Source organism: Balaenoptera physalus, assembly GCF_965194825.1.
Source record: "Balaenoptera physalus genome assembly, chromosome: 6".
In the NCBI taxonomy this organism is placed as follows: domain Eukaryota; kingdom Metazoa; phylum Chordata; class Mammalia; order Artiodactyla; family Balaenopteridae; genus Balaenoptera; species Balaenoptera physalus.
Window position 1 is genome coordinate 70,569,349 of NC_138885.1, and position 16,355 is coordinate 70,585,703.

Sequence of the window (16,355 nt, forward strand, 5' to 3'; positions counted from 1 at the left end):
ATGACAATTCCCTTTAGAGATAGAATAGCTAGTTTTTTTAGACAATTAGTAAGACAGTGATGTTAGAACCTCCTTGAAGTTTTTATGCCTAGTGTTGATGTTGAGAGAGAATATTCACATCATGTGTTTCGTAGTCTAAAAAACCATGTAACTGATACAAGTTTGTGAAGGGCTTTGAGCCTGACTCTAAATACAGTGCTTCTGAAAATGTACAATATTATTTAACCCAGACATTCACTGTACCCAAGCCATACTCTACTGTGACATTTAAAATGTTTTTTACTTCTAACGTAGTCCAGCATTCCCTTACTCTAGGTCTGCCAGCTTTTGCAAATAAAACTACAGGACATCTATAAGGAGAAATATATCTGGGACATAACTTAAAAAGTCATTTGTTTATCTGAAATTCAGATTTAACTGGGCATTCTGTATTTTATCTGGCAACTCCACCCCACCCCAATATTTTATAGATTTTTCACTTTCCCTGAATTCTTGATTTCTCTTACGTATTACTTCTTGCTGCATATCCCCTCTTTAGGTCTTATAGCTATACAAATATGGAATACACTCATTTTCCTTACTCTCTCCCAAATACCATTCCCACCAGGTACAATTAGGAGGGGGGTGTATGTGAGAATAATTGTGTTAAAGAGAAGCTGTGAAACCCTGTCTCGTACCCTAGGTACAATGTGTAGCTGTGTGTGAAAAAGAACTACAGTTTATTTGGGTGCCTATATATGTAACATATTTTGATATGTTGAACTAACTTAAATGATCTTTATTAATTAATAATGATCATTATTTTTAAACCTATAGCTTGTTTCGTTGAGTGAATTTAATCGAGCTCCTTTTAATATAAGACTGATGTCCATGGCAGAATAAACAACTTTATATTGAAAACATTAATCATTCCTATTCTAAAAAGTCCATTTGTCATATCCTTCACTGTGAGTTTCTCACTCACTTTCTCTTTTCCTTGAGTCATAGACTCCCTTCTCTTGCTGGGCCATCCCTTCTCATCTCTCCTAGTTTACCCCCTTTCCCAGGCCCCCTCTTCCTCCAGCACTGCTCCTGTAAACTCAAAAATTCTTCTCACTTTATAAACCTTCTTGTCTCCATCCCACCTATGTCCTAAGGACCATTTTGCTTCAACCAAAGTGGCTTATCAAAATGTTTTGGTAAACAAAAGACAAGTCTCTACCTGGTGAGTTCTGCTACTAACTTCTAAAACAATGTTTCCCTCCCCCTTGTTGTTGTTAAAGGGGAGAGAGATGGGGATCAAAAATGCCAGTTGGGCCAAGAGGATGACGAATGGCGGGACCCTCCATGGTCCTTTGGATTAATTTAAAGCCACTATGGGAAGAGGGATGAAGATCAGAAGCTGATGGAGCTTCCCACGAGAAATTTTATTGGGCCCAGATGGAGATTCCCAAGCCAGGTGACAAGACAAGGCTCTGAGGGGACAGGAGGAGGCCTTCCGCCTTCCCTGACCTTCCCCAGCTTCCTTCTGGTGCCTGCAGTATGGGAAATCTTGCTGGCACCCAGGGACAGATAATGGTGTTCTTCTGACGAGCAGTATCCTCTTCAGGCTGGGTTGTACAGCAGGAGGGAGAAGCACTACTGAAGAAAGATGTGGGACTGCTGTTAACAGGCTGGTTCTCAGACCCCTATGAGGCTGCCTTTTGGGTCCCCCAGGAATAGCTAGGGGACATTATGACAAGCGACAAAAGAGAGGTCAAGAGAGAAATCACACCTGATTATTGGGTCTGTGGAGGAGGCATTAATTAACTAGATCTTGAAGGATTTCTCAATAGGCTGTCTCGCTTTGAGAAGTAGCATCTGTCATGTAAAGAGAAGTGCATCCATGTATATGATTTTTTTTTTTTAGTATTGTTACTAGCTAATGGATGTATAGACAATGACTTCCTGCTAAGGAAACAACTGCATTGCTTCTAGTAAATCAGGATAAATCTCTCTCCCTGTGTTTTTAACAGATAGGCTAGTAATGTTGGTAGCTTATAAATGAGAACACTTGGGAGAGTGTGAGGATTGGTATAACCCACTGAGGTAGTGGCTGTGGGCCATGTTGGTTCATTCTACCTTCATAGAATCTAGGAATACAAGTATTTTATGACCTACAGAGAATTGTTTTTAAAAACTCACCTCCCAAAGAAGAAAAGCAAGCAAAGAAAACACCCACCAGTATAGAAGAAGAAAAATGGCAACCAAGATGTGTCTCTGAGGGTTGTAGAAGCAGAGTCTGTCACCTCTCTCCTGGGAGCCACATTCATTACAGCTCATCAGAGTGCCTCTACCCACTCGCTTAGAACCTTCTTGAGGTGTGTGGAGGAAAAACTGGCCGCTCCGGGTGGTGACATGAGAAGCAAATCCATTTGGCGGATGGACATTTTAAAAACCTGCCACATGTGGTAGCCATTTTTATGGCAAGTAAATTGTTGGGGGATCTGTGAGGTGAATGCGCAATAAAACCTTTCACAATAAACCATGTGGAAAATCATCTAATCCAACCCCTGGAGGTCAAAAGCCACAGTACCATGTTGCTTTCTTCCATGAAGAAGAATTAAGACTCTTTAGACAGCTTGCTCTTTCCTTTGTTTTTTTATAGACTGGTGCTGCCTATTTGGGGTGGAAGGTAAATTGTGTGGAATGGCAGTGGTGGGCTGGAGGCGACGGGGGCGGGGGCCTCTCGCCAGGTGGAACCAGGGAGTGCTTTGCCAGTAATTTTTAAAGCGGCGTTGTTTCTGTGCCACTCTTTTGCCATCCTCAGGCAGTCGACATCTTCCCAAGGGATACAGAGCAGGGAAAGGGAAATAGGACATGAAAGTAAGACACATAAGTCAGAACAGGATTTCACAGTGAAAGGACTTGAAGTTTGGGAGGTATAAAGAGATGCTATGATTATGTTTATTGAGATATATATGCATGGGAACATACAGCCTTCAGGACACTCGGGATCCCTTTCATTTTCTCTTGAGGAAATACAATGGTTGAACTGAAAATAGAAACTTATAATATAAGAGTTCGAGGACACAGTCTTACTGATTTGTACTTTGAGGACTAAAGCCTTAGTCATTTATCTATATGAGAGTCTAAAAAGTTATTACAGTTAAAAGAAAGTCTTGGGGCCAAAAAACATTTGAAGTTTCTCAGTAACTTCTGAAATATGACTAGTAAGTTTGTCTCCATTTGAAGTTCATTTGAAAACCTCTATCATTGAAGTTTTTTTTTTATTTCCTAAAATAGGCTTCTAATGAAGTCAGCATGCTATTCAGTCCTCTTTTATCTTTTGTACTCAGTTGTTTTAAAATTTGAGATTTAGAGCATATCTGAATAGCATGAAATGTATGGTTAGAACTGTTTAAAAAGAAAGAACAGGGTTGGTATTAACAATCAGAATACTATCAGTCGTCCTCAAAAAACTAAAAATAGAACTACCATATGACCCAGAAATCCCACTCCTGGGCATATACCTGGAGGAAACCATAATTCAAAAATATACATGCACCCCAGTGTTCACTGCAGCACCGTTTACAATAGCCAGGTCATGGAAGCAGCCTAAATGTCCATCAACAGAGGAATGAATAAAGAAGATATGGTACAAATATACAATGGAATATTACTCAGCCATAAAAAGGAATGAAATAATGCCATTTGCAGAGATATGGATAGACCTAGAGACTGTCATACAGAGTGAAGTAAGAAAGAGAAAAACAAATATCGTATAATACCGCTTATATGTGGAATCTAGAAAAATGGTACGGATGAACTTATTTGCAAAGCAGAAATAGAGACACAGATGTAGAGAACAAACTTATGGATACCAAGGGGAAGGGGGGGGTGGGGTGAATTAGGAGATTGGGGTTGACATATATACACTACTATGTATAAAAAAGATAACTAATGAGAACCTACTGTATAGCATAAGGAACTCTACTCAGTGCTCTGTGGTGACCTAAATGGGAAGGAAATCTAAAAAAACAGGGGATATATGTATATGTATAACTGATTCACCTTGCTGTACAGCAGAAACTAACACAACATTGTAAAGCAACTATACTCCAATAAAAATTAATTAAAAAAAAAAGAATACCATCAGACATCAAATTCCTATCTCAAATAACTGAGAAACAGTCTCACTCTCAGTCTCACTTTGTGATGGTCTGAGGTCTGCCTGAGGAATGACACAGGCGTTCAGGCCATGCTCACGGACCTCAGGTGCAAACCCAGACCACATCTGGATGAATAAAGATATGTAAACAGTGTTCCATCTGCCTGATTCTAAACACCTTCACAATGTGGTTCATTTCTTTGAAGGATGATTTCTGATCAACAGAGGATGTGCAGATAAAACAGCTGATTGATGGATCAAAATTTCACTTCTAAGTTGGTTGTGAAGTGTGATTCCAGGGATCTGAACTGTACCATTTTCAGAACAAACCTCTAAGATCTTGGTTGCGGCCCCTTTGCTGGGCTGGATCTTAGGGAGCATTTGGTACAAAACTTTCATTTTACAGATGACAAAACAGGTTCAGAGAAGTATGGGGAGGGGTGAGTTTTCCATTCAACAAACTAGGGCAAGAACCAAGGTCACCTGAGTTTAAACCCCAGGTCTTCTACTAAATAGTTCTGTGATCAGGGGTCAGTCAGTTATCTACTTTGGACCTCTTGCTTTTATAAAATCAGAGTGTTTGGAGATTTAACATGGTTTCCCTCTTGGTCCCAACATTCCTGCATTCTTTCCACTGTACTGTATCTTTGATTTCATTCACTCATTCATCCCATAGTAAGGGGCAGTTGTTTGGAAGCAGCTGCCCATTAGGGATCATATTTCTCAGCCTGGTCCCCCCGCCCTCTCATCCCTTGCACCTCGCTGAGGCCAGTTCATACCAATGGGATATGATTGGAAGAGAAGCATGTCGCTTCCAGGCAGAAGTGATTAGGCAACAGGTGTATCATTTCCATCCTTTCTTTCTCATCTGCTGACTGGAATAGTATTCTAAAGCCCTCGGGGATGGCAGAGCCACAAGATGGAAGGAATCTGAGTCCCTGAATCACCCTGTTTAAGGCTGCCTGCTGAACAACTGCACTGGACTGTGCACTGAGAAATAAACTTCTTTGTCTTAAATTTTGTTTTTGTTGAAACAACTAGCATTACCCTGACTAATGCAGTAAGGCAACAGGCATTTAAGTACTTACTATATGCGTTATGTTGGGTAGTAGGGACCCATCTGTGAATAACACGGTTTCTGCCCTCAAAGTGTTCAGCCCAGCAGGAGAAGACATATATACCAACAGTTGCCAAACAGTGTGGTAAGTACCATGATAAACATGGGATATTGTGAGAGGACATAGCCTTGGACATTTTAGGAAACACTCCCAGCAGAAGTAGCATTTAAGTCAAGTCCTAAAGCAAAGCCTATTTGATGGTTAGGAACTGAATGTTTGTATCCCCCCAAAATTTATAAGTTGAAGTCTTAACCTTAAATGCGATGATATTTGGAGATGGGACCTTTGGGAGGTCGAGCTGGATGAGGTCATGAGGATGGGACCCTCATGATGGGATTAGTGTCGTTATAAGAAGAGGAAGAGAGATTTCTCTCTGTTCACCTTTGAGGACACAGCAAGAAGGCAGCCATCTGCAAGCCAAGAAGAGAGTCCTCAGCAGAACCCAACCACGCTGGCACCCTGATCTTGGACTTCCAGCCTCCAGACGGTGAGAAATGAATTTCTGCTGTTTAAGCCACCCAGTCTATGGTATTTTGTTATGAGTCTTACTGACTGAGGCAGATGGGTTTTTCTTTCCAAGGACCAGCCTTTATTTCTATCCCAGAAATAAGAGAGAACATGACTAAATTCAAGGAGCTTGGTGTCTCCCAATGAGGATGGAGAGGAAGGCTGAGGATGGAGCTGCAGGAGAGTCGCTCATTGCACTAAAGCCCCTGAATAAGGTTCCTGGGAGGAAGGCTTCTGTCGGGCGTGCCTTGCAGTGGCACCTGAGGACACTGGGATGAGCAGAGAGGGACCTATGGGCATGGTGTAAAGGTTAGGCAGGTAGGGCATTGGCCTAAAAATGGTACTAGTGGTAGCCATAGCTTCCTTAGCAAAGATATCCAAATACTATCAGCTTGCAGATCAATTGGATTTGATGCAATTTAGCAGCAAAGAGAAAAGCAGCTCCAAAAAATATAGTTCACTTACTAATAACATTGTTAAGCAGACATGGGCTTCAACTCAAATTCATGAAAATGGAATGTGATGTGGGCCTTAAGGTTGGCAGTGAAAGCAAGTGCTTCAGGGCCCCAGCAGGACTTTGGGTCTAACACTAATGAATTCCTCACTCTAGAGAGAGAAGTCATTATTTGCATCGTGATTTCTGACTTGGCAAATAACCAGAGGAAGTAAATCAGAAATCTCCCACCCCATTTTCCAATGAGCATCATCTGGTGGACTTTTTAAATTGTCTTTTTTCTAGGCTTTTCCTGACCTTCAAATCTTTACAGAAGAGGGAAGAAGAACGGCAGAGGCTCCCTTCTCTCAAACCTGTCTAATCCTTTCATAATTCAAGATCACAGAGCTGCTGTAAACCGCCCCCTCACTGCTGTGCTTATTCCCTGTGTGCTTGGTAGAGCAAGCAATTCCATTTACCAGCACTCCAGTGAGCGTGTAGTGATAAATAAAGCTGCCACCCTCCGCTTGCCCACCACGTTTAAAATGACACATTGGACAAGTGGGTCTCTATTGCCTCCACTTTTTTCATAAAAAGGCTAAAAATGGCCCGCAAAGGCAGTAAATCTTAATTTCTAATATAAACTCCAAACACAGAAAAAAAAAATCCTAGGCCAGTTTAGACTGGAGTGATTTTGATGATCAGATGGCGAGGGTTTGAATACTAAAGAGATAAACAATCCAAAAACTAATTCCAGGAGCTGCCTGGATGTGTGGGGCTTTTCCTTCTCTCTCCTTGAAGCAAGCTTGCCTCCTCCCCATGCGACTTTATTGGAAACTAAAACCACAAAGCAGGCAGAACAAAGTCAACATGAAAGAAGCTAAGTTTCTAACTTCATAATCTCAGAATTTAAAAATGACCTCTTGTTATGATTGTTCAGCCTGAGTTAGCTTTTATTAAACACTTAACTGTGTGACAAGTCCATGCCAAGTTCTTTGATGCATATCTCACTGAACTTTTGGGTCTGTGAATTTTCTTTTAAATCTTCCAGTCTAGAATCAAGGGCATTCTTTTTCCATCACAACCATTAACAGGAGAATTGACTTTGAGTTACCTATTGAGTACTGACGCTTGGATGGATGATCTCTAAGAGGATGAACATGAAACCGTCTTGTTGATCTGTTGTACAATAATAGATCCCTTTGACTGATGATCAAAGCCCTCCTCAGTTCTGTCCAGCCCACTTGGGAATCTGATTTCCAGCCCCTCTGCTTCATCCACTCTGTGCTCTAATCTCATTACACAGTGTTCTCTTTCCCTATGGGCACCTCATGCTTTCCTGCCTCTGTACCTTTGCTCTCGGTAAGCCGTCTGCTTGGGCTGACTTTTTCCTTATTATCATCTCATAGTCTCTATACCTTACGATCAGGTCCAGCTCACATTTCATGTGTGCCGTGAAGTCTGCCCCAATTCTCCTCCCTAAGCTGAAAGACACCGTTTTTCTTCTGACCAGCCAATCCTCTTTATTAAGTTCAGAAATTGTCTTTGCAGGGATGTTCACAGCAGCATGGTTATCACAGCCAAAAAAAAAAAAAGGGAAGCAATATAAATGACCCTCAATAGGGTGTCAGTTAAATAGATTATTGTATTCTTGTATATTGTGAAGAACAATACAGCTGTTAACCATGGTGATAGAGAAGTGTATGTTTGCTGATTTAGAAAGATGCCCACTATAGATTGATAAGTTCAAAGCCAGGTATGATCCTATCTTTAAACACAAAAGTAATTTAAATATCACCTGCTTCAATCTTCAGTGGCTCAAGTCCTCCTGCTCCCTCTCCACCTGCTCAAGCAGGACCCCATGCCCTTATCTTAGAAGTGGCCCAAGGTGGTTTCTGAGAGTCCCCGAAGGGTGAGGAGGGAGGTTAACATATGCCCACAGGTGCAGTCACTGTGCCGCATTTGCTCTTGTAGGTGCTCTAAGAAGTTTTATTGCTTTACCTCCTGACAGAGCCCATGGTGGGAATGATGCTGATTGGCCAAAACCCATTAGTCTGTGATCTGGCACTGAGTCCCACTGGGTGCCTCAAGTTTTCCTGCCCCTCTTCCTCCTTCATTCACTATTCATGATGAGTTTTCCACACACCAGCCCCTGAGACAAAGGAAAACAGGACATGATCCCCATCCTGAAAAGGCTCCCAGACTGTCCAGGCTCGCATTGCAAGCCCTGCTTGGGAGTTCCTGCTTGGAAGTAGCTATAGGATCTTAGTACTCTGACAGCTACCCTAAGGCAGGCAGTGCGGACAGAATGCTGAGCGAGAAGGTCTGGGTTCCTATCCCAGCTCTGTCACTTACTAGCTCGCCGTCTTGTGGAAGTCAGCTTCCCTGAGGCTCAGGTTCTTCACATAAAATGGAAGTGACACTATTACTTCCCATACAGCTTTGTTGTGAAGGATAAAGGATATGTGAATATCAATGTTATTCATACATCATAAAAATCTAAAAAGCCATTATTAAACACATACTTAACCCTATTCCTACTTGTCCAACCCCTGATGAAATATCTTGCCAATTCATATGACTTCTGAGAATTTTCAAGCTCTAGTTATTTTTTAAAAAGTAGGCTCAGGATGGGAATGACACCTGCTTGAGCTCACAGATCTGGCCTTCAACTGAGAGCTCCGACCTCAGCAGTGACCTTGACTCAGGATGTTTCTCGCCATGTTAGAAGGACTCAGGATGGCAGCACCTCAGTGGACCAGTAGCTAGCCCTTGATAGGAAATCACAGCCCATCCTCGACTTCTCATCCAGCCCCCTAGACAGTATCTGGAGACCCACTACCTCAAACAGGAGCCCTTTCACTGAAATACAAAAATGTGCATTCCCAGGAAACTGAGGATTTGAAAGGACAAACCACATTCGAGAATATTGAGGGACATTAAAAAATATCGCCATTTTCTCTTACTTCTTCACTGCTGAGCCCTTCTGGAAGAATTCTCTGTTCTGCTCCAGAGACTGTGATCAATTTTGGGTGTGTGGATTGTTGTATGTTTCCCTTGTGGGTGTCAGCTAAGTTATGAGGTGTTAACAGGCTCCTAGAAGAGCCATCTCATCAAGTAGAAGGTGTTAGGTTTTGATCCCTGGCTGTGGTTCAGGATTACTTAATTTCTATCTCCTCCCTCACCTCCCTACTCTCAATCTGTTAAGGTTTAAACCCTCAGGCCCATAACTCTGGTTGTCTGATTTGTATCTGTTTTGGGGCTACAGACATTACCGTTCTTGCCTTTTATAGCTTTAGAGTGAGACTTTTCTTTCCATGCACGAAGAGCTTGGGCATTGATGGGGAAACCTGTCATGTTCAAATACTTCGTGCTCTTTTGATTCTCTTCTCCTGGGTGTGGATAAGAACTGGGCAGATCCTTACTGCTGTGGCCCAAGTAATTGACTTAAAAACAACACATATGGGTTTATGTTCTCATGTGTACAGTTTTCATTTTAATACACATACCCCAGTCCTTCTTCAGAATCTTGCTCTGAGTCAGATGTATGAGGGGTTTCCTAATGGTTATTTTTCATCTTGATAAACCCAAACCCTCAATGACTCTGTTGATGGACGATCATTCTCATATTTTCTCTCTCTTGCCCTTGATTAAAAAATAATACATATCTATTGTAAAAAATTTAGAACATAGAGGTGCACAAAGCAGAACACAAAAGTCACACATTAGCCTGTTATCCTGAGACAACTGCTGTTAACAATTGGTATGTCTTTCATCTAAGATCAAACAGAATTGGTACCATCCCATTTAGGCTCTGTTGCAAAGTACTTTTTTTCACTTAATATATCACAGCCATGTTACCATGCCTGGTGAAGCATTCTCACCCTTCAATACAGTTCTTTCTGGCCACAGAGCACTGAGAGCTTCTGTCTGCACTGGCTTCTTTGAGTAGACCTTGTCTGGCTCCTGGGTTGGAAGCAATGACCCAATTCCTGGGGCTGGGTACTGGCTCATTGGAATCACTATCCCACTTCTGAACATGGCTATATGCTCTCAGAAGGAATAATTTCAGCATAAAAATGTAAAATATTTCCATGTCAAAAGGAACCCAAGAAATCTGCTGAGGGCCCTAGATGAGAAATTTACCCATCAGATCCACTCTTCAAGTGTTCACAGCTTGGAACATCTTATTTATTTATTTATTTGTTTATTTTTTGGCTGTGTTGGGTCTTCGTTGCTGCGCGCGGGCTTTCTCTCTAGTTGCGGCCAGCGGGGGCTACTCTTTGTTGCGGTGCGCAGGCTTCTCATTGCGGTGGCTTCTCTCGTTGCAGAGCACAGGCTCTAGGTGCGCAGGCTTCAGTAGTTGCAGCACGTGGCTCAGTAGTTGTGGCTTGCGGGCTTGGTAGTTGTGGCTCGTGGGCTCTAGGGTGCATGGGCTTCAGTAGTTGTGGCACGCAGGCTCAGTAGTTGTGGCTCGTGGGCTCTAGAGCGCAGGCTCAGTAGTTGTGGCGCATGGGCTCAGTTGCTCTGCGGCATGTGGGATCTTCCTGGACCAGGGATCGAACCTGTGCCGCCTGCATTGGCAGGCAGATTCTTAACCACTGTGCCACCAAGGAAGTCCCTCTTCCATGTCTTTTTATGGCTTGATAGCTCATTTCTTTTTAGCACTGTATAACATTCTATTGTTTGGATGTACCACAGTTTATTTTTACTTTCAAGTTTTGGCAATTATGCATAAAGCTGCCTTAAATCTGTGCGCAGGTTTTTTTTTTGTGTGTGTGTACATCAGTTTTTAACTCCTTTGTGTAAATACCAAGGAGCATGATTGCTGGAACATATGGTAAGAGTATGTTTATTTTTGTGAGAAACGGCCAAGCTGTCTTCCAAAGTGGCTGTTCCATTTTGTATTCCTACCAGCAATGTATGAAAGTTCCTGCTGCTCCACATCCTTATCAGCACTTGGTGGTGTCAGTGTTTTGAATTTTAGCCACTCTAGTAGGTAGTGATAACCTTTTTTTCCCTTTTCTTTTTTGGTAAAGATAAGAGCCTTTCCTGGTTGGAACTGCCTGCAGATGAGTGTGTGAATCTGAATCTAAATATGTTATTTCCTCTCTGTTCTTAAGCAGATGAACATTAACTTCGGAGAGTAACATAGTTTGCCCGTTAGCCCCTCTGTTTCAGCAGCATGCTTGGCACCCTGGAGGTGTTTAGTAAATATTTGCTAGTTGCATGGCTCTCAATGACCTGTCTGTCTCTGCTTTTGAGAACCGTAAGGGGTCTATTTGGAGAGATTCAGACCAGCACATGGGCCTTTTCACACACATGCACGTGTATGTGCACACACAAAGGAACAACAGGTACTCTTCTGCACAGCTGGGAATCATATTGTCCAGGCTTTCAAACCCCAGACTCTAAGTACTTCCAAATGCTGGCCTTGCTCTATAAGTGATAATAAATGAAAAATATTTTCAGTGATGTTTTATCTTGGTTAATAATCAGGTCTAGTACTATCTCTGGGTCTCAGACAATGAAAAGTCACTCTTCCTATTTCAGCCCACACAAACAAGTCCCACACCTGCACCTATGGACAGTCACATCTTGAGGTGATAGGAGCAAAGGCTGATGTAGCTGTGTTCACCATTCTTCTCCTTTGTTTTTGTTTTTCTTCCATCATTGTTCTTCCAAGAGGGTTCTTGGAAGCCATGAGACCTAACATTTATTGAGTCCCCTGGAGGTAGACTTACCCCCCATTTCTTGGTGCTCCCATGATGCTGATTCTGCACTATGTGCCTGGCATATGATAGGTGGTAATCAATGTTTATTGAATGAATGATGTACCTTTGGTCTGTTATAGAAGTCTAGAGTTTGCTAGTAAAGAACTGCTTAACATTCTAGGGCTCATTGTTTGGAACCACTATTGCAGTTGCTTTGCAGTAGCAGAAATCACTACAGGTTTGCCCTCAGGAGCCCAAGTCCATGGGCAAATCTGGAGCCAATACTCCCCAACCCCCACCTCCTGATTATTGTCAAAAACACACCACACACTGTAGCAATCATTTTGCCAAACTTTACAGCATCTATAAATCGAAAACTACTGCCTTTGACAATTATGGGCCTGTGTCAACACCAGATCACGTTGACCCTCCTGGAATGTGTTTGCAAATGCACCATGCCAGCCTTGGAGGCTGTTGACATCAGAGGCTGTAAGTTAATTAGACGTGGCCCCAGAGCATTGTGGGTCTTGGTGTCTGGGAAGATTTTCTTTTTTTCTTATATTCTTCTTTGATCTTGTCCCAGGGCAGGAGCTGTCTTGGCTGCCATGTTTGGCAGACAAGAAAGCCAGTTTAGAGGAGTCCACGTTGCTGCGCAAGTGATAGTATCTGCGAACCGCTTCCCTTTCTTCCCTCTTGGCAGATTGCGGTAGGAATTGCTGGAGACACTAGGAAATGGTGGTGGCTGTGGATTCTGCTGTGAAGGAGAGACTAAGCACACCCTGTGTGGTTTGAGCAGGTTCTATCCAATCTGCCAGGGCAACCACCTGGACGTGGTGCTGCTGAGACCTATGTTGTGACTTTATTCTAGCGGCAGTACCTGCTGTGAGCTCCCTGGCCTGTGAGTCTCTGTGCGTGTGTGTGCACATGTGTGTGTACCGGACTCCCTGAGAGCACTGTACATGCCTTTGTGCATGGACATACACATGTGTGTAACTGAGTTCCCGAGAGGATACCCCAGCTCTTGCTGCCTTATTTTTCCTCTCTGCTCTAACATCTTTGTCCCTCACAAAAATAAAAAGAGAATCTCCACTAGCTAGAATACATCTCAGAGTATATATAACAGCTTCTATTCTGGAGAAATCAAGAAAGGAAGAAGGACCTGGCCAGTTCTATCACTCTTTAAGGAAAATGTCTGCCTTGGGACACCTTCAAGACTTGGGTCCCTCTCCCATTACCGGTGCCCTGATGCAGGGCATCACCCTAAACTCACAGATGTCTGCAAGTGCCTCAGCTGACAAGAGCCAGGCAGAGTGACAGAAGTGGGCATCCTGGGAAGTGGGAAGTGAAGCCAACGAGGTCAGAGCTATTCTCTGCCAACTCACTTCCCTGCTTCCACCAGTATTTATTGAGTTCCATGTGCAGAGCACTGAGCAAGACCCAGAAGGAGACAGATAGAAACCCATTTCTGCCTTCAGGTATACAGTTAACATTGTAGTGATAGAAAGATGCACACATATGTATATCCACACAAAGCCATGTACGTATGTGCCCAGAGACAAGGGTAGCATAACATAAATAGTAGCAAGTGGGTGGTGACTGAATGAGGGCCTCAGAAGTTCAGAGGAAGGTGAAAAACATGGCTGTCCTCAGAGACAGGAGACACTGAACTGAGATTCGGTTAAGTGAGGCTCCGGCAGAGAGGACGTTCTAGGCCGGGGAAGAGCAGGGGCGGAAGCCAGGCAGTGGGAATAAGGATGTGTTTTCAGGTAGTGGGGAGCGGGTGGGAAAGACGGTGAAGCGTGGTGGGGCAGATGAGGCTGCAAGGCTAGAAGGTGAGGTCCCCAAAGGCTGGGAGTTTTGTCCATTGAATTCACTGCTGTGAATAACTAGAGCTGGTGTTGCCAGTTCACTTTGCTGACTATTGTTGAGAAGTAAGTTGAGGCTAGAAACTGGAAGAGCTGCAATTCCGTAGACCAAGTTCTCCAGATATGTGGAAGATGGGGGTGGGATTTTGTGTGGGGTGAATGCTTCCGGCAGGTGATATGTAGAGTGATTGAAGAGGGAGGTTGCTTTTAGACCAGTGTCCTAATTAAGAAATAAATGTGACAATGCAAGCATGAGTACTAAGGGGCTCAACTACCTTAGATAGAGCTGGCAAGGTGGGTCAGTGTGAGAGGCAGTGAGCATTTAGGGAGCAGGCCCACTAATACAAGTTGCAGAAATCTCAGGAGACCCTCTAACTCATCCCCCTACTTCTCCGAGAGCTGAGTGGCTGTGCCTTCTGGGGTAGACCTCTCCTTGCCCTGCTGCTGCTCTTCAGCTGTGGAGATTTCACTGTCAGTCTTTGTGGAACATTTTGTGTTTTATCACCATCCCCAAGTATATCCCACTGAAATGACTCCTGCTGTAATTTAAGCTGATTTACTCATTCATTCATTTACTCATTCATTCTTCAACAGTTATGGAGCATGTACTTTGTGCTTGGCCCCCTGCTAGGCCCTCAGAATTTGCAGATAAATCAGACCTTGTGCCTGCCCTCAAGGAGCTTACAATTCAGTAGGGGTCAGACATATAAACATACGTGTGAGTAATAAGGGGCTGTATATCTGCCAAGGGCATAGTGAGTGCATGAAGGAGGATATCAGCTCCACATTGAGGTGTGAGGCTGGGAGCATCTTAAAAGAGGAATTGACAACTGAGTTTTTGCTTTAAAGGGTTCACCAAGTGGACAAAAGACGGTCAGGGAGACGATGTTCCAGCAGAGAACAAAGGGTGCAAAAGCCTTGAAGGGGAGACAGCTGATGTGGCCTTTGAACTGGGTTCTAAACCCTCCTTACTGTGGTGAGGAGGGGTGTATAGGGCTGGGAAGACTCGAAGTCAGCAGAAAACTATGGCCTGATTCACTATGTATGTGATTTTAAACAATACATGTATATCCAAGCCAATGAGACTAGTATGAGGCAGAATGCAAGAATATCAAAATTTATTCTACAGCAAAAGACTTCAAAGGGATGTCAAGGTTTATGCAGACTATTTCACAGTATGCCCCTGTCTTAGTCAGCCTGGGCTGTCGTAACAAAATACCATAGACCGGGTGGCTTAAATAACAGAAATTTATTTCTCACAATTCTAGAGGCTAGAAGTCCCAGATCAAGGTCATCTGGCAGGGTTGATTTCTGCTTGCAGATGGCTGCCTTCTCATTGTCCTCACATGACGCAGAGAGAGTTCTGGTCCTTCTTCCTCATCTTATAAGAACACCAGTCCCATTGTATTAAGGTCCTACCCTTATGATCTCGCTTAAGCTTTATTACCTCCTTATAGGTCCTTTTTCCAAATACAATCACACAGAGATCAGGGCTTCAACACATGAATTTTGAGGGACACAATCCAGTCCACAGCACCCTGTATTTAGGCAGTGGGAGAAGACAGTTCTTTTACCTACCTCTTCAGTGCAAACGGTTAGCAGGCACTAATTTCATGTGAAATTTCAAGTGGTGAAAATGGTGAAGAAAGGAGAAACTTGCAAGAGATCTGGAGAAGTAAGCCAGAGAGTAAGCATAAAGGTCCTTTTGTGGTGCTAAGGCTTTCCTGAGCGCAATGGAAGCCCCTTAGAGGGAGAGACACGATCAGATGTGGGTTTCTAAGCGATCCCTCTGGCTGCAGTGGGAGAGTATTGGAAGGAGAAGCCTGAAGGCAAGGAGACTGGTTAGGAGGCTCTGGCCCTGGGCGGGTGAAAAGTTGGAGGCCTGAAGGGTTGTGTAGAGATGAGAAATGTTCAGGGGACAAAGTGAAAGAAATTGGTACCCGATCTGATTTGGGGGAAAGAGGAAAGAAAATGGAGGCATCTAGGTGTCTCCCAGGTTTCTGATTTGGATGAATGCTATTCCTCTATTCAGGTTTTCAAGGAAGTGGAAACAGCTTCAGGACTCCCCTCTCAAGGTCTATTGTCAGATAGTGGCCAACAGTAACTGGGTTCCCTCCTGTCCTTGATTCCCTTAACTTTTCCACCACTTTCCTCATAGTAAAAATCTAGTTATTAGCAAGGTAGAGCAGACACGGGAGTGAAGAGCAAGGGATTCTGTAGTTTGAGGTGGTGACCACCTGTTCCTTTTGGCCACCCAGCTGTTGTCCCACTGTCTCTTGGTAGAACCGTCATTTCCCTTTGGGAACAAGCCCTCCCCTCTGCTCTGTGAAGTCTTGGTTAAGCCAGTCTGATTCACCAGGAAGCTTGAACAGCTGGATACTGGGACAAAAAAATGTTTCGAAGGGATTAATAAGTACTCATGCCTCATAACCTGGATCTCAAGACCTTCCCTTCTTCCTGCCCTTTCTAAGACTTTGTTTTGATTTTGTGATCTACCGTGTATCTTTTCAGCAAACTCTTTTTTCTTAAACTTATCATATTTGGTTTCTGTTGCTTGCAACCAAGGAACCCCAGCTAATGCCCAGAGGG